General features: G+C 35.9%; 1 protein-coding gene across 13 annotated transcripts in view; it reads left to right on the top strand.

The window, feature by feature from the left end:
* Positions 1-1321: 1321 nt before the first annotated feature.
* The window catches only part of mmy (UDP-N-acetylglucosamine pyrophosphorylase mmy), a 148140-nt gene continuing 129584 nt past the window's right edge, over positions 1322-19877 (top strand). For 5 of the 13 annotated variants that reach the window (XM_067111401.1, XM_067111413.1, XM_067111402.1 and 2 more), the window contains exons 1-2: positions 1514-1652; positions 9608-9679. The gene's annotated coding sequence lies outside the window, so the exon portion shown is untranslated. Of the gene's footprint in view, positions 1789-6095; positions 6283-9607; positions 9680-10605; positions 10742-19877 lie in introns of those variants that run through there. The other 8 variants (XM_067111407.1, XM_067111409.1, XM_067111411.1 and 5 more) reach the window with 7 other exon arrangements.

Below are 19877 nucleotides of genomic sequence, written 5' to 3'. Positions count from 1 at the left end.
TATATATATTATTTATTATATTATTTATTATATATATTTTCAGTTTTTTATGAGTGAGAGGATTGTTTGAATACATGCCAAGAGGAGGAGACAGTTGTGTTTATGGCATCGTAAATCAGCCCAGCCAGGGTTAACGCCAAGGCCATAATGGAAATTCGACCGATTCCAAAATAGGATCTAATCAACACTGACAACTTTCAACGAGACTTAGCGAGACTGAGAATGAGCTCCAATTAGGGCTGAGAGGAGGGATGCAATTTGAAAACCTTAGAATCACCTGCTTATAAGTTTGGGGGACAAATGATGTCTGAATGTCAACGGTAACTTGGTGAAAATGTTAATGGATGGGATAAATCCGTAAGGGATATACTTTGGAAATCTGCGTATCGTCCGAAGTTGAGGATGAAATCTGTCAATTACCCCTCCCCAAAAAAAAAAAAAAAAAAACTTAGAGTACAAAGAGTTATAAGGCCAGTAAAATCGCACTACGGTAGTTTGGCTAAGAGATTTTTAATTAAGCTCGTGTATGGAATCTCACATGTCAGGATCAGCAGCTTGTCCTCACGAAAGATATTTAAAAAGGCATTAAAACGGGAAACACCAGAAACAGGCAGCATCTATATGGGAGTTCAGCACGTAAGGCTACAAGTTCATGCGATTCACCAGGAAGCGAACATTATCCTAAAAGACCTGGTTACTTAATCTTAAACAAGTTTTAATTTCAATATCAGCAAAGTTTTAATCACTACTAACAGACCAAAAATCCTACAATGAACAGTGAATTAGGCACCTGGGTGGTTAAAAAACATGGAGGGTCTTTGTAAATTATTTATATTTCTATGCATTTGTAGTAGAAAAAATCTTTTTAATTCAATAAGGTGTTCACAATCAAATATTTATGTAAAACTGTTCTTTGAAAATATAATGAATCTGTCGGATCATTGTTAGAGGATAAGAAGAAGACAAGAAGGGAATAAGCGGACAAAATTATTATTATATCTTATAATAGACTGACACGTGAGACAAGTGACTGAATAAAATCTTGAGGATCATCTGCAGACAGAGGAGACTAAGCTTTCAGAAAAGACCGAAAGCATAGAACATGCAAACAAATTTTCGTATTTTCTTATCTGAAAATGAGTGTGTGTGTGTGAGAGAGAGAGAGAGAAAAAATTTGACAGTTATAATGAAATCTTTACATGGTAATATTATACATATTATTTTCAAGACATTTTCGTAGTCTCTAGTCTCTAATATCCGTAATTATGCTTTTGCTTTCCATTTGAAAGCTTGTTTATTCTTCCTAGTTACGCAGAACTATAGACTGTCATTGGCTAGCGAGCCGAGTCGTACGTGTCAACAAAGATCTATAATGGGCTTGGTCGATGTTTGATCTGATTTACTTTCGCCGTACAGAAAAGTCTGTTACTGATATATTCTGATATTCAATATGTTCTTTAAATAAATAAAAGCTTAGAACTTTATTTTGCGGAGTGTAACGTTGGTTTCGAGAAATAGAGCCATTTTCCTCGATATGATATTTGTTGCCAATAGATGGCGCCAGTTACAATTTGACAACACAGCAGCAGACGAATTTTGTCTCCGATAGGAGCGGTCACCCATCCGGTACTGTCCCTACCGATATGGTTATTGTAAGTCATTTCACTTACTCTTCAAACAGTTATTCACGTTAAAGTTATTTAGTTTGATATGCTGTTATCAGCTGGAATTATAGAAAACTCTAATTGATAAAGGAGGCAACATATTCCTTTGTCACATAACGCTAAGGTAAAAAAAAACAAGGATGTTGACCTTATCTTATACAGTTTTAGGGTCGACAGATTTAGCCTACCATTTCACTTGATATTTTTGGCTTGTTTGACATATTTTGTCTTGTTGACTAAAGTGTGGTCCTAGTTTTGTTCGGCAATTTAGCGTTCGAGGCGTCGAGCATATCTGTCACCGAAAATAGGCCTAGGAATCAAGCATAGGTCTAGAGTACCCCAGGCATGTCAAATTGTGAGGATGAAACAAAGCATGAGCAGACAATCATTCACGGCTGATTGGAAGGAGGTTACATAGGTTATGTAACCTATTTGCTCTGGCTGTCAGTATCCACTCATAAACAAGTGGATGTTGTCAGGCCTAGGCTAGTGGGTTCTCACAGTTTACCAGGCCTAAGCTATGATGTATGGAGCAAGAATCTAGAGTTTGACATTATACGGTATTATTTTACTTCAATACCACGACTTGATGTTGGAGTTTTCATGCTTGCTCTTAAGTCTCCTTAGCCTAACATGCTTGATTGAAAAAAACGTACTAAAATCGCTTGCAAATTTACTGTTGAGATATTGACCATTTTATGTTAATATTTTAACATTTATTTCTACTGGGCTGATGCTAAACATGGTAGTCATGGGAGTGGTTGTGATATTAAAGTAAAAATTTACCGGTTGTATTATAATAAGATGTGGGATAGCTCTTTTGTTAAAATATGCATTGGAAAGTTTGATTATTTAAAGACAAATTCCACTTTAGGTCCATTTTTGGGAGCCTTTGAAATTTTTTTATTTATTAATACCTTCACCACCACTAACACTAGAAGTAGTATTGAAAACAGTAACTGATGCTATTAAATTACAAACCATTTAAAATCCAGTAATATGTATTGTTAAAACAAGACTAATGACTGAATAGGTCCAAATAAGAAACTGACATGACACTGCAAAATTGTTATTACTTATGTGCAAGATGACTAAATTACCACTTTTTTATTTGTATTTATTAAATTAACTTTTTATGGTTACATCACAAATATATTATAAGAAAAAAAGGATTATCATACAATGACAAATCTGGTCTTTCTACTTAGGCAATGCCCAAACACCTGCATGGGATGAGATTCAATGAACAAGTGAAACATTCGTTCAAAATGGGCAAGACCTCAATCACTATATGAATTCCTCTGTTTTGCTTGCTGTATGTCATTCCATAACAATGATTTCTGCTAACATCAGATTTTTCTGTGCAACAATTATCTTCGTTGCATTTGGAGTGATCTTCAGGCCTGTATTGTTCACTTTTTTTGTTTATTTTTTTTGTAGGAGGGATTCACATCCACTTCTATCATCAAAATACAGTGTGCTGGATTTTGGAATGATTCCTAAGTGATTATGTGAGTTGGTGCTCAGATGCAGTTTATAAGAATGTGAATTGTAATTTGTGATTTTTAAATTTTTATTCTGTTCCTACGCTCCACTAAAGGACTTTCCACCTCTACCATTAAAGGCTACAGAGCTATGCTTAGCTTGGTTTTCCGCCATAAGGGAATGGACTTATCGTCTAACCAGGATTTGTCCGACCTTATTAAGTCCTTTGATACCGCAAAGCTTAAAGAAAAACCTTTGCTGTCCTGGAACTTAGACGTGGTACTTAAGTGGCTGGCCAGTTCACGTTTTGAGCCCATGCAATCTATCTCTTTAAGGAATCTAACCAGGAAAACTCTTTTTCTGGTTGCCTTGGCCACTGCCAAAAGATCTAGTGAAATCCATGCTTTGGACAGAAATATCGGATTTTCTCAGGGGAATGCAGTTTGCTCCTTTTCCCTAGACTTTTAGCTAAGAACGAATCGCCATCAAATCCATGGCCTTGTTCTTTTACGATCAAGAGCTTGTCCGAGATGATAGGGCCGTCTGAAGAAGAAAGAACTCTCTGTCCAGTAAGGGCCCTTAAGGTTTATCTTCACAGAACAAAGGACATTTGTAGTACTTCAAGGAACCTTTGGTGTTTTGTGAAATATCCCTCTAGACCCTTGTCTAAGAATGCCCTGGCATTTTTTCTCAGGAACTTGATTTTGGAAGCACATTCCATGGCGAATGAACACCCCCTCTCCTCTTACAAGGTAAAACCCCATGAAATAAGAGCGGTCGCTACATCTTTGGCAGTTTAAGTGAAATTTATCCCTCGCATCAATTGTGCAAGTTGGTGTTTGCATTACATTGCTTAAGGGATATTGAGATGAATTACAATCAGTGCAATACCTTGGGTCCGTTTTACGTGGCTGGCGTGGTGTTGGGGGAGGAAATGTAGAAAGCAATGTCCTTTCTTTAATCTCTTTGCCTTGCTTAGGGTGTTGAGTTTTTTGGGGAGCCTTGGAGTACTATGTACTTGGAGTACCCTCCAGTCTTTTGGTTTTAATGGTTGGGTATTGGTGTTGTTAATTTGGTTTTCGGTGGTTATGGTGATTATTTACTCTGGTTATTTTGTGTGGTACTGCGCCATGGGCAGGGGCACCTTGTTGTACTTTGCTAGCCCTCGGAAATTAATCCATCGCTGCAAAGCACCCACTGTAGTAGGAGGACCTCAAGGCTTTACTGCCTCTCCTCTACTGGATAAGATGAGTGCCAATCAGAGGCTGTATCTATCTGTAGCAGCTCTCTTATCAGGTAAGGTTCAACAACATTGATTCAGTGTTAGCAAATTTCTATTCTCAAACTCATCACTATTAATAATGTTTTGGGATAGATATATCCAACATTCCCACCTCCATTCAATGTGGGAATCGGCTATGTAATTACTGGGTAAGTTACTTATATAAAAATGATATTTTTATAATAAAATAAAGTTTTATATATATACTTACCCAGTAATTACATGATCGGAGCCCACCCACCTCCCATCACTTGGGCATAAGGGCATAAACAAATTGAAGCCCTTTGCTATGTTGTACTGCTTCTTAAACCCAAAAGTGGGCAGGGCACGTTGCCATAACCAAAACAAACTAGTGTGACCTGCAATTTTAAAATTTTAAGCTACCGGTTAAAAAAAACTAATAGCCATGTAATTACTGGGTAAGTATATGTAAAACTTTATTTTATTATAAAAATGTCATGTTCAGTGATAACACAGTATATGTATACACTAATTTCTGAATGATTTCATCCATATCATTCATTGTTACTTGTTACATTTTATATCCCTCACAAACTTCAGCTCTTTACTGCAGCCCTGTTTGTTAATTTTCAGAGGTAAAACCTTTACTCTTCAACCAGCTTATGGGATAAAATAATGTGTTAGTATAATTTGATTCCCAGCTACTGAACAGTCACTTGAACTAATCCTGGTTTTTCAAGTTTATCAGAGAGGAACTCTAATATCTTCCTTAGTCCATTCTTCAACCATACGTGAAGGCAAGGTTTCTATCTAGATATGGGCAGTAGAATCTTAAACATTATTTTACCATTTCAAGGTACAGTATACAAACCTTTGCTTATTACTGAATGCCTTTTTCTTGACCCATGATTGATAAGAAGAATTTGAAGAAATTTACTTGTGCTGGTAAAGATTAATCTGTAAGTAACTATAATAATGGTTAACCATGAATAACTACGTCTGTTACACGAATGTTTTTCTTTGTGAACCACTGAAGTTTTCGAATTAATATTATTGATATTTTGTATTTCATTGTGCTTTAGTAACCTTGATTATACTGAACAGTATATGTTTCGTTTCCCTTCTTGCACATTACTGGTGTATATTGGGTGATGATTACAGAAATTTTGTTTTAGATTTAATATATATTAGTTTTGAAGGTTATGGTTTCATTGATGTCCATTGTCTCAGATTTTGTATACCAGATTTTTTAACAGAAACCAATTAAATATTCAAACCAACCTGAATTGTCATTGTCTAGTAAGGGCATATTTTGTAGGTGCGTGTTCAGTTACACCCTAGAAATTTTTTAGCCATATACAGTATGGTATATTATTAAAAGAAGTATATTACACAAACATTTTACCCGTACCTTGAACTGAATAGTTATATACATTTTAGGAACAAATTATATTTTTATTTCTCTTTTAGTGTTATATAGCAGTTAAAAGTACATATAATAAATTGTATAGGTTATGAAGCACTTATTTAGCATAGTATTACATTTTGTAAAAATATTAGAACTTTGTAGAATGACAATCAGGAAGTTTATCTGGGTGGCCTCTGTCAACTCTTACAAGGTCACGAAGAGTAGTGTTTACAGGTATTTATTAGTCTTGGAAGCCTTAGATGTGTTGTGGAGCTTTTGTTTTCATTCATATACCAGTGGTATTTGTGAACTTATCAGGAAAAGAGAGGACTGAAATATTTCCAGTGAATAGGTTGTTTCATTGATATTAAAAGATATTGGGATAGTGAAGTGATGTTGTTTTGTGTGAGATTGCTTTTTGAGCGAGATTGCTGAAGACAATGGTACTAAAGCCTTATACAAAATGAAAGCATTTGAATCAGGTTTGTCAAATATAATGAGTTACCACAGTGAGGCTACAATACAATAATGCGTGCATTTATATTCATGTTTCAGTATTTTGTATGGTTAGCTCTATTTGGTGTTACCCTTCTGATTTTAATGAAATTGTAATAGGAGCTTCAGATGCCATTTCCATTTTCTGCAGTACAGTATGTATACATAGTGTATTGTATATTAATGTGTTCCAGGTACGAGTATATACATGTATCAGGACCCCACTGAACAATCTTGAACTAGGGTGATCAAGTGATCAGTAGTATCACAAGCTTGTAGAAATGCTCAGTATGTGCTGTATATTACTCTATAGAGCCTACTAAAGTATGTGTTTACTGTTTGTATATAGGCCTATTGTACTATATATACAAACACACCTGGATTATATTTCTGGTGACTTCTGGTGAGTCAGATGCATGAGAGGGTGCCTCACCACTCCCGTGACCTATTAGCCAGATACATTTAAGGCAGGAGGAATATTTTGGCAGACCAACTCAGATGCCAAAAGCACTAAAGGAAGACAGAGTGGTCCTTATATGTATTCTTTTGTGACAGAAAGGCTGTTTAAGCTTCAAGGAACAACAAGGCTGAACTGGAAACTCCCGGTGTTCTGCTCTCCCTGGGTGGCCCTGGAAGATGCCATCAAACTCGTATGGGATAATAGTCAATCACTGCAGGGCTCAGAATGATCCTGGTAGCTCTTCATTGGCCACATGCTGAGTGTTGTTCTGATTTGCCGTGAGAGATTCCTTTGTGGCCTACTCTCTTTCGTGAGCAGCAAGTTCAAAGGTATCATCATTCAGTACAAACCCCGGCATCCATATATTTGAGGGTTATCTGGCAGCTCCTACAAGGGAGAGGCTTTTTTTGCAGGACTGGACAGGAAATAATAATCCAGGTACCTCAGAAGACCCTCGTCTAGTATGTATCAGGGAAAGTGGCTGGTGTCATATGGGTCTCTTCATTGGAGTTATTTTTGCTCATGAGGAGCTTCCAGTGTTCTTGCCCTCGAGAGCTTTGGCCTCAAGAGTGGGAAGTGACTCTTATTCCTCTGCAGTCTAACCTACGGGCAATATGAGCCCTTTGGAGGGAGGGCTTGGACCAAGATGAAGTGTGTTGGTGATTTGCATGGCCTTACTTAGCCTATGCTGTCTAGCATTTAAAGGCTCTGAATCATTTTCATTCTCTTTTGTTTGTAAGATTGTGGTCAAAACTTGGAATCCATCAGTTTCTGACAAGACATATGAGTGTTTTGGTTCCCTTTTTATGGGATTTTGTTGTTGGTTATCTAGTTGAGATACTTTTGTGCCCAGTGCAAGCTGTGTAGTATTATTAAAGAATGACCTGAACCCTTTATGCCAGAGTTTTGGTTAATATTTCTTATTACCAACAAGCACAAGAAGGCAGCTTTCAGGAACACCCTCTCTTTCTGGCTTTGTGCTCTAATCAAAGGAGCTTACAACTCGTCTGGTGAAGTGGACAGTCATACAGTTCAGGAGCGAGCTCATGAAATCATGAGTGTGGGACTGGCCCTTGCAGTTCAGCGCAACTTTCCTGTAGCACAGATAATGTTGGCAGGTGTTTGGAGATGTCAGATCACTGTTACCTCCTTTTACCTAAAGGACATTGCCTACAAGTGCCTCGATACCTTTTGCTTTGCACTTGTGGTGGCTGGTCAACAGGTTATTTAATCAACCAAGCTTCATCGGACAGGAAAACATCCTCTTGTAAACTTCTCAGAAGGCACAAAGCTAGGCTTAATGGTAGGCAGACTAGCTCCACACTTCCCTCTCCCTTCTTTTCCTCCCTCTGTGAGACAGCAGCTTAGAATGATGTATGTGCTAGAGTGGGCAAAGATGACTGTTAAATAAGCAATCAGGTTAATTGTAAGTCTTACCCTTCTGTGAGGTTCAGTACCATATAGTTTTCTTTTAGAGATTTATTTCTGTTGTAGCTAAATTGTTCATTGATGTTCTTAATATTGTACTTGAATTGTTGAAAGTTGAAATGGGGTACAACTGATTGTTGTTGAGTAGGGTCACTGTAATCTCAGTTCACAGTTAATGTGCTGTTTGTCTTATTTATTCTACTTTTTTACTATTGTTTTATTTGTGTTATTTATATTCCTTTGTTATTTCTGTTGTAAATCATTCTTTACTTCTCAGTTTCCCATAATGTATTGGCCTCCTCCTGTTGGAATCCTTGGACGTCTCATTCTGTTTTTCCAGCTAGGGTAGCAGCTTGGCTTGTAATACTGTAATGATAAAAATAATATTATGTGAAATGTTCATTATTTGATGTTTAATTTTTTGTTGAGTTGTAAATTTTTATAGTACATTGATAAGTCCTGGGTACATGAGGAGTTACCATATTCAGACTGACTGCTCTCTTATGTTACACATCTCCAAAGTTTTTGTAGAAAAATGTTCTGTATATGAACAAGCATTTTCAGTAATTCAAGCACATTATGTGTTTATGTGCACAAAAAAGTTGTTAGAGTGAAGTGTTGATGAAGTACCGCAGTTAGGAAATTGATGTTCATAGGTGATCTGATAAAACTGAGTTTCTCATTGCTAGATAAATGCAGTTATATCAGAAGTTGATATAGCATGTTAAATAATGGAAATCTGTATTTATGAATAAAAAACATAAAAGAGCTATATATAATGGCTATACACTAGGATTTCAATTTGGTATAATATATATGACTTAAAATTTTATATGTGACATGCAAAACAGACTACTGTACAGTGTGCTTTCTTGAATAAGATGTATGGCAATTTTCAGTAAGATAAGAAATATATATATATATATCTGTACTGTAAAAGGATTCTGATTATCATCAAAGAAAGTTAGAGCTATTGAATACTTCATCAAGAAGAGTCTTTACTATAAAGATTTTTTCCATGGAGAAATGGAATTTGGTTTACTACTGTATTGAAAAAAAGGTCAGGTATTGCAGTTTAGTGAAGTTTAGTGAATGTGACAGGTTTTCTAATTCGATCAGGTTTTTGCAAGCCTGCATTGAGATATTAGAGTACTGTACAGTAAATCTTTGGTACTGTACATATTGTATTTTTTCATGTTGGATTTGAACACTATGTGATTTGTGTATTAAAATAATGCCTGTGTATTTATTTTGATCTTTTCATCAGACACATTTTTTCAAAACAGGTTGTGTCACTTTTTCTAAAGAAGGCGTGTGATCTCAATTGTTTTGAAAGTTTTCATTTAATAACATATGATATATGTCATGTTAGAAACCAAGAGTCTCACCATTGACTTTAGAATTAAAATTGTTTTATCCAACAGATTTGTGGCATGTCAGATGACAGGCAGAGGTGACCCCACTCTTGTGTTACACGGAAATTAAATTCTTTGCCGGTGAGTAATATATTACTGTACTTATACATTCAGTTTTTATTAGTCCATTACCCTAAACAAAATTTACAATTGTGTGATTGACTATTTTCTGCTGGATTTAGACAACTCATTGATTCTTAAGAAAGTGAAGAGTGTGTGATATGATATGATTTCAAGAATTGTCTAAAGTACATTGTTTGAGAATACTATACTGGTTGTTATAACATAAATGCAAATACTGCAATTTGACACGAGCTTAACTGTCAATGTTGAATAGAGAAAAACTGACGAACCTTGATTATTGAAAGATTTAGAGCATGGTATTTGCCTACTACAAGATCCTCTGGATCTAGTACTATATAATAACATGGTAGGTAAATGTACTTCTTTTATCTATAGTTAATGCTAATCAGGTTCAAAACCCTGCTTTATGTTTGCTGCTAGAGTATTATCATCTTGGTGTTGTATTTCACTTTCAGTCTATTTGGGAGTAAGCTTGGTTGGCTTTTGAAAATTACTTTCATACTGTAATACCTGTAGTGAAGCTTATTGAGTTATAGTTTACTTCAAGTTGTTTGCTAAATCAAATTATCATGGTTTTGATTAAGTTGCATATGTGATTGCTTTTAGTTTTCTTTTTGGTATAAGCTCAGTTAGTTCTCAGAAAAGGAAATTCAATTCAAAATTGTATATGGAACATAATTTCAAGAACAAGACAATGCTGTAGTGTGAAAATTAAGAAAATTAAGGTGTTAACTGGCAGCCAAGTGATCCTTTGCAGTATTTTCTAAGCACCCTGGAGATGCGTAACTGATGAAGCAATTTGAGCCTTGTCACCGATCAGCTCAACCTGACTTGACTCAGAGATGTCATTTCGTTGTTGCTTATAATTTACCATGTGCTAGTCCCACACAGTTTTGTGTATTTTCCCCCCTGTTCTTTTGCAGCAGCAGTTTTGTGTAGAACTTGCAGTGATCATTGTCAAGTTCTAAACCAGGATGCTGCCTGAAGCCAGGACCAAATCTGGGACTGGGATTCATTTGTGAGCTTGAGGCCATTCCTCCTCAGTCCTTATTTTCTAAGGTACTTTCAGTGTTAAACGTTTTGGTTTGTCAGGGTAAATTCCTTGTAGAAAGATCAACTGGTATTCTCTCATACCTTTCCCGCATCTTGTCTGTCTTTTTCCATAGCACAAATCTTTTTGTCAAATATCTTTATATTTTTGAGGCCTTCAGTTTGGTGATGTATAAGGCCTTATTAGCCCAACAGCCTGCTTTGGCTTCATTGCTATGAAATTCGATTTAAGTTCTCATCTTACCTCTGTTTCATGTGTAACTAGTTTTGCTGTGTACTCCTTTCTGTATAAGTAATACTGTAATGTCCTTTATCTGGTCTCTTTCAAACTTGCTCTTGTCACATTCATAGGGGGTTGATTGTACCTTTTCAAATTATTTTCTTTTACTTCCTAACCTTCTTAGAAAGCTCATTCTCAGTCTCGTCTAATCTTATTGTATGAAATATCTTCATGGAATTGAATGCCCTTTTGGTATCACATTTACTGTTCATTTCGATTTATGAGAGACCTACCCTTCATTTTATGGGATATTGTTTTTATCTGGGAAGGTTCTCCATATACTTTACTCATCTTTATGAAGTAACTGGAGTAGATTTCAGTCATGCAGCTCTCATTTCCACCTTGGGTTCACTTCAGCTTAATATAAGGTGTACTTCTCTCAATTTAATGTTAAAGTACTGTACTTTAGGCTTTGATCTAGTAACTCTTGACTGCATACCATGATCAGTTCCTTGGCCACATTGTTGAAAACTTCAGCCACCTATCATGGCTAATTCGTTTTGCCATGGTGTGATCCTCAACTAGTTGAACTCTTCAGTCATTCACTATTGTAATAGACTGAAGTTCATATGATAGTTCTGCATCACTTACTACTTAAGTAGATGGTTACCATTTCTTAATCAGTGGTTTTTACATCTTATAAACAGTTTTATTCTTTTGTAGTTACAAAGCATACCTTACAAGGAATTTTTTCATTGCAAAGATAATCTAAATATGAGTAAAAGTATGTAGAAAAGGCTCTCTGCCTCAGATCCAGACCAGCTGATACTAGCAAAAAACCATTTGTAATCTAATGCTTTGTACTGTATCAGGTAATATTTGGGAGATTCCTTGTTTCTCGTCATAGTACATCAGTCATTGTCTTGAGAAATCCTCTGTCCATTCTGCAAATGTAGCTTATACCTTTGCAGGATACAGTACAAGGCTTTATACAGTACTGACTTCCTGAAAGAATGTATCTGGTAGGGCAAGGCAAGTGATCAAGTTGCCTATCCCCTTTGCCTACTCAGTTTATGATTATGCACATCCTTTGCACCTTGTATACTGTACATGTTCTGAATGTGAAGAAGAAACTTGATATTGAGCTTCATAGACATTGTGTGTCTGGTCCTTTGTATCTCAGTTCGCTTATTTGGAGGGCAGACAACTGTACTTACTTTGCATAATAGTGTGGCGTCAGACTTTAGCTTTTGTTTTTTTATTTCCAGTAAAATTAATTGTGTGTCATATTTATCAGCTTACAACTGTCATAGATTTGGCAAACACCATCATTTTTAAATCTGTGGTCCTATCTTGCTGCAACCTTATTCTTCACTTACCTGCGGTACAGTAGTTGGGTCTGGTTGCTTTTGTTTACAGTCTGAGTGATATATTTGGCCAAAGAAACCATTTTTCTTAGGTTTGAAATTCCAGCAGTTACTTAATAAAGCTGCTGTCTTTTTTGATTGCTTTGAAATTCATTAAAGATTTAAACGTTATGTATGACGTTGCTCTGTGGTAGTGCACTTGACTTGCACTTGTAAGGTATATAGTTTGATTTCTGTTGACTACTTACTAAGTTAACCCAGTTGTAAATGGGTTTAGCAAAGGCATGGCACATGGGAACCAGCTACCCTTCTGTGCAATCTCACCACCTAGTATACAGTATGTATTTTACAAGGCATTCCAACACTGTTTGATGATTTTGAGCAAATGGCTTTTCATGTTATTATAGTATAGCACTATTTTTGTGGATGTAATGGCTCCAAAGAAGCATAACTCAGTTCATCTATTTTTCAGTTGAAAGAATGGTACCCTGTGTCATGCATTATCCATTGTTGTATAATGAGTTAATGTTCCAAGTAAGCTAATACAATATTACTTAAGTTTTTCAAATGATCAGAATATGTTATAACGTTTTCAAAATAGAATTGTATTCCTAGCTACAGTATCTGTGATTTGGCCCTGAAAATTTCACAAATAATATGTGCGTGTTGCAGATACTTAAGACTTATAGAATGCTAAAAGGCTGATAGAGTCCCACTTCTTGTGAAAAGGATAACAGTCTCACTTAGTAGGTTATTTTCATTATCTTTTTCTGTAATAGGCTGTTTTCTTTGTTGGAGCCCTTGGGATTGTAGCATTCTGCTTTTCCAACTAGGGTTGCAGCTTGACTTATAAAAATGATAATAAGAATGAAGTCCTAAGAGAATCCACAGGTGTTCAAAAATACACAAAACCTTAATCATACAGTAAGTTTCACCTCACTTTAAGAGACACTTTGGCTTTCTGATCAGTAAAAAAGTTTGTTAAGAAACAAAGACCCTATATTATAGCCTCCACTGTATTTTCTAGATATCTTGCAGCTAACGGCAGTTCCAGAAAATTTCTAACCTAAACTAACTTGTACTTTACATATAACTTTCAGTTTAAGAGAGCTATTTTAAAGTATATGACATTTAAAATATACTGGTAGCTGGCAGAGCTGGTGGAGCACTTTTGGTAATAGGTGCCACTTGTGGAAAGTCTTAAGTGGTCAGTGGATGTGCATTTAGAGGTCAATTCGTATGGTGATTCCTCTTGTACATTTTTAAGTGTAAAGAGTTGCTACACCAGCTCCATACTATATGGGACAAAACTAAGGAGGACGAGTTGGGTTGTGAAGTTTTGAGTTATTTCTGAGGCTCTTTGCATGTAAGTGGTCATATTCCAGAAATTTTTTTGACCCTTCAGGGACTTCCTTCTTCATAGTTTGAGTACTGCAGTGCCTTCTTTCATGCAAGTTTTTTCATTTTTATTTTGCTTATGGTGACAACTTTTGTGCAAATGGTCCTTGAAATTTAGAGTTGTCTTTCACCATATTCAAAGCCAGTCATGGCAGACAACCCAAATGTCTACCATTGAGCTTAAAAGTGTTATGGTGAAAATAATAGTGGAAAGAAAATATTTTACATGTTATTGGACTCCAAGTTCAAACAGATTATGGTTTATTATCCCAAACATTTGGAAGACTTGGGGCAGTAAAAGTAATCAGAATGATTTTTAAAAAGTTTGCAGTAAATGGGATGCATGGATATCCATCAGTGAACATGGAGTAGTGTTTAAGGTAAACAAACAGATAAATAATGTAGATATAGGTAGTTCTAAAGTTACAGGACTCTTAAAGCGCTTGATGTTTACAACCAGTTGATTGGTGTACAAAGGGTAATGAAAACAGAAGTCTCCCATTGCAAAGGTCCCCAAAGCCACCGGTGGGGGTAGTAGCAAAAGTCTAATCAGAAAATTTTAACAATTGTAGGTTCTGCAAATACCTGCTAAAGAAGGCAGAAGGTATTCAATCCAGAAAAATAATTCAATTTGGGAAAAACTGTCCTTATCCCTGCTAAATCTGAGACTCAGGCATGCATGCCTAGTAACATGAAAATAACTAATGATATGGTGGCAGAGATAAAATCCTGTTGGAATTTTAGTTATGGTAGATGGGTCATATTTAGTAAAGATCTTGATGATTTCATTGAAGAAGGAATTCTAGATATATCCGAAAAATGTGTGGAAGGTACATCAAGTCTAGAGTATAGCAATGATTGTTTTTACTTTTGAAGACCCATATGCAACTTTGAACATACTGTACACATTGCCAAAAGACTTTTTGGCCATCAGTTCAAAGCTATTTTTTGTAGCCACTGTGAGCCCTCAAAGGCCTTCTGTCCTTCATTTCTGTAAAATTAATCATGTGAGGGCAGGATTCAAGTAACCTGTCAAGGAGGCCTCTGTGCCTGCTACTACCTTACAGGTTTGCAGACGGAATATCTCCTCAACTATGTAACTTCACAGACAACTCTCGGATTGTATGAGGAGCCTTTGCAAGTCCTTCCTTATTCTGGTCTTAGTCTGGCTAGGAAGAAAACTAACTGCAAAGGATATCCCAACAAAGGGCGAACCATATGAAACACTTATTGGGTGTGAGGTGGGATTTGTTCCTGTTAGATATCTGTGCAATACCTAACCCAAAGGGCATGACATTGAATCTGTACCTGTCCTTTCCGGTCCAAAACCCAAGGGCTGGATGGATGGGAACGGTAATAGGAGTGTGCTATAATGTCTCTTTCAGATCAGTATGGGTGGTCTAAGTCACACAGGGAATGAAGGAATACTGTATACTTGGACAGCAGTTTTCATCTGGAAATTGCAGCTTGCAACTCTTTTTGGGCCTTGGAGTGCTACTCCATGCAAAAAGAGCTTTGTAAATGCAACCAAAACAGTCCTAAACAATTTTGGGAGTTCTTTCGTAGCTACTCCCAGAATAATGGACAAGGCTAGGACAGAAGTACAGTAAACCCCCTGTATTCGCGTTCTGACAATTCTCGGACTCACATATTCATGGATTTCTCTGTGGAACGTATCTACCAATTATTCCTGGAAAATTCGCCCATTCGTGGTATTTTTCACTGAGAAACATTCACTAATTACTGTATTTTCATCTCATTTTTATGACTAAATGCACTTTTTGTGATAAAACTATTAAAATACTCAGGTAATGCTCGAGTTATGATAATTCACTTTGCGATAATTGGATTTTGCAATTGGGTAAGCAATTAATACCGATACGATACGACAATATTATTTATAAAAATATTTTTAAATTTGGCGCGGGTGCAGGCAGCAGCATAATCAGGCAGTGAGAGAGACCAAATTACAATAGACAACTTTTCCTCCATCTCTGTATCCCATCTTCTAGTTAAAAAAGTAAAAGAGAATGATAAAAGTGTTGTTAGTAACGTTATACTCTTGCGTAAATGCGTACAGCCATAAACAACCGACCGAGAAACTGTTGTTTTGCTTATAACCGAATCGGATAACAACAGCCATTTACCTGGTATTTCAACCATCGTACGGTAATAAACAATTACCATAGGTTATAGCATAAATGACGTTAAGTAGAATAGGACTGATATATTTTTACATTATACCCTTATTCGGTATGGATAAAAGATCATCAAGGAAATATACTACTAAATTTAGGCTGCAAGTTGTAGCTGAAGCTGAGAAAACAATGTTCAAGCTGCTAATGACTACTGTAAATTATCATGCATCAGCAACATGGATGAAACTCAATCATAATTAAAATTAGAGAGAAAGTATTTTACTATAATCAAAACTACTGGTCATGAAAGAACACATTACTGTTATTTTTACACCGATAAACTATAAATACGTAAAGCTCGTATTATGATGAAATCAGGTGAAGAAAGCAAGCGGAATCTTGAATTTTTTGTACACAAAACAAACGCCCCCAAACGGCCATCGTCATTCGTCATCTATTGACGAGAATAATAGTTAAATTAATTTCACAAAGAGACAGATTTTAGTTATATTTCAACTTGAAAACACTTCGTACAGTAAACCCCCCGTATTCGCGTTCTCATGATTCTAGGAATCATGTATTCAGGGATTTCTCTGTGGAATGTATCTACCCATTATTTGCAGAAAATTCACCCACTCGTGGTATTTTTCACCAAGAAAGATTCACTAAATATTGTATTTTCATCTCATTTTCATGACTAAATGCACTTTTTGTGATAAAACTATTAAAATACTCAGGTAATGCTCGAGTTATGATAATTCGTCTTACGATAATTGGATTTTGCAATGGGGTAAGCAATTAATACCGATACAACAATATTATTTATGAAATATTTTTAAAATTTTGCACGGGCGCAGGCAGCATTGTAATGAGGCAGTGAGAGAGACCAAATTACAATAGACAACTTTTACTCCATCTCTTTATCCCATCTAGTTAAAAAAGCAAAAGAGAATGGTAAAAGTATTGTTAGTAACGTTATACTCTTGCGTAAATGAGTACAGCCATAAACAACCGACCAAGAAACTGTTGTTTTGCTTATAACTAAATCGGATAACAACAGCCATTTACCTGTATTTCAACCATCATACAGTAATAAACAATTACTGTAGGTTATGGCACAGATGACATTAAGTAGAATAAGACTGATATATTTTTACATTATACCCTTATTTGGTAAGGATAAAAGATTGTCAGGGAAATATACTGCTAAATTTAAGCTGCAAGTTGTAGCTGAAGCTAAGAAAACAATGTTCAAGCTGCTAATGACTATACTGTAAATTATCGAGCATCAGCAACATGGATGAAACTCGATCGTAATTAAAATGGGAGAGAAAGTATTTTAATCAAAACTACTAGTCTTGAAAGAACACACTACTGTTATTTTTACGCCGATAAACGATAAATACGTAAAGCTTGTATTATGATGAAATCAAGTGAAAGTAGTGAACGGAATCTTGAATTTTTTTACACAAAACAAATGCCTCCAAACAGCCATCTTCAATCGTCATCTACTGTATTAACAAAAATAATAGATAAATTAATTTCACAACAAGACGTATTTTAGTTATATTTCTACTTAAAAACTTTGTATAATGAAAAATAGCCTTGCCCCTTATAAATAAAGTATCTAGACTCTAGAGATTCATGAATTAAAAACACTTCGTATAATGAAAAATAGCCTCGCCCCTTATAAATAAAGTATCTAGACTCTAGAGATTCATTTACGCTAAGTAGAAGCAAGAAAAGCGCTCTGAAGTTAAATGCGGTGAAATAAACACCACATAAACATTTCCAAAACAGAACACTGATCGCTATGAAGGCAATTTTTAATACAAAAGCAAAATAAGAATGTATACAATATTATTGGATACAGTGAATTAAGGCATAACATTTTAAAAGATCCAGGGAAAAGATGCATATTCATTATGTTGATGTTTGTATAGTACAATATGCGAATATAGAGTAATATAATGTAGGTTATGCTACCGTGTATGTATACAATATACTATAGTGTAGGCTAAGCTAATTCTTGTTTGTTATTCAGTTCACTTTGCATGAACCTCCAAAATTAGCTGATATAAATAATTACTATACTGGTATGTATAGAGTATACTTTATAGTGTAGGCTAGGCTACCATATATGTATGCATGGTACTGAATACCCTAGTGTAGGCTAGGCTATGTTCGAGATACGTTCTGGTATTTCTTACGTTTTTTCCAACAAACGATGGTTTTTTTTTTTTGGAACCTAACTCCATCGTAAGTAGGATAATACCTGTATGAGCATTTTTAGTTTGTTTTGTGTGTGTTTGAACTATCAAAATAGGCAGTTCTAAGTGTTTTTAGAAGGGTTCTAAGTATTTGCTGGTTTTAGCTATTCGCCGGGGGGGGGTGTGGTACTTATTCCTGCGAATACGGGGGGGATTTACTTTAGTGGAGTCTTGCATGGAATGCATTAGTGGCTGTCCCATCTGAGATTTGGCCCATAGGGACACTGAACTCCTGGGTACCCACATTGAGTGTGCACTTTGCCCATTCAAAAGGGTGGGTAGTTGGTACCATTTCATTGTGGAGTTGCCAGATACAGGGACTGTGGAAACAAACACCTTTATTTCTAGTATTTTCTTAAATTCTGCCTTCACATGATTAATTGTTACAGAAGTGAAGGGCAGAAGGTCTTTGAGGAAACACAGCAGTTACGCTGTCAAAAAAGAGAGAGACAGGAATTACTCTTTCCACCATGAAGAAATATGAGAGTACATAGAGCATCATGTTCTCATCCACTGATTTCATATACAACAAGATGCATACCTGAAATAAAATTAAAACACTTTCCCCAAGAAAGGAAGATATGGAGTTTGTGGAGGGTATATTACACAAAGAGGTACAACCTAAAATGAACCCTGTGGCAAGTTCATCTTCTCATAGCTTAAATAAATTAAAAAAAAGATCAAATGAGAATGCCTTGTCCAAAGGGTCTTCCAAAAGTAAATAATTTTTTCTTCTATACTCTAGTGGAACTGTAGAGGTGTGAGCTTGAAGTGAGCAATTAGGTTGTAATTCATGACCATAACCCAGGTCTCCAAGAAATGAAATTGGGTAATACAGAGTATAATCCAGGACCAAATTATGAAATGTTTAATTCTCTGATGCAACTGTAGGTCATGCAAAGGGAGGAACAGGGATCATCACTCAGAAGTCATTACAGCACTCGATTTCCTTGTAATGCTGTAAAAATCTTCAAGCTGTTGCAGTTACTTTCATTTTGGACAAACAGATAAAAATATGCTCCATATATCTTCCACCCAAGAGAAGCAATAAAAGTAAATTTTGAGAGCATAATGATATTCAGAAAATTCAGAGAAAAATTTATGCTGATGGATCATAAAAACAAGATGAAGTAGGTTGTGCAGTAGTGTGTGGAGGGGTCATATATTGTTAAATACACTAAAAGACTCCTCTGTTTTTACTACCGAAGCACTAGTCAGCACTTTGGAATTTCTGGCAAAGAAAAATTTTAAGTCCTTTTACGTGTATTGTTTGAGAATTGTCTTGGAAGCATTGAAGCAGCTGTACCTTTCTGACCCTTTAATTGAAAAGGTTCAGAAATTGTCCTTTCACTTTTCTGTTAGGCATAAATCCATACAGTTTTGTTGGATTCCTCCTCATAAAGGAATACAATGAAATGAATTAGCTGACCGAGAGGCTAAAGATACAGCAAGATGCAGATTTCTTACCAAAAAGGTTCCACACTGTGATATGTGATAGGCCATTAAAACTGGCAACAGAGTTGGTCATCAGCCTACTATCTACCAATAAGAAATATAAGAAAATTCAAGGTGACATTTACTTCAGATGTGGCTGTAGCCCTGACAGATTGTTTGAGGTTAATCTGACCTGCTTTTAGATTGGGCCAACTTAATTGACCCATAATTTGATTTAGGAAGGAGCCAGTGCCCCAGAATGTGCTCAGTGTGATACCCCTCTGTTTGTTGAGCACGTTTTGGTGCTCTGCTCCAGAT

Source organism: Macrobrachium rosenbergii, chromosome 11 (assembly GCF_040412425.1).
Source record: "Macrobrachium rosenbergii isolate ZJJX-2024 chromosome 11, ASM4041242v1, whole genome shotgun sequence".
NCBI classification, from domain to species: domain Eukaryota; kingdom Metazoa; phylum Arthropoda; class Malacostraca; order Decapoda; family Palaemonidae; genus Macrobrachium; species Macrobrachium rosenbergii.
The sequence above is the reverse complement of the archived record's forward strand: the minus strand, read 5'-3'. Positions and strand labels throughout refer to the sequence as shown.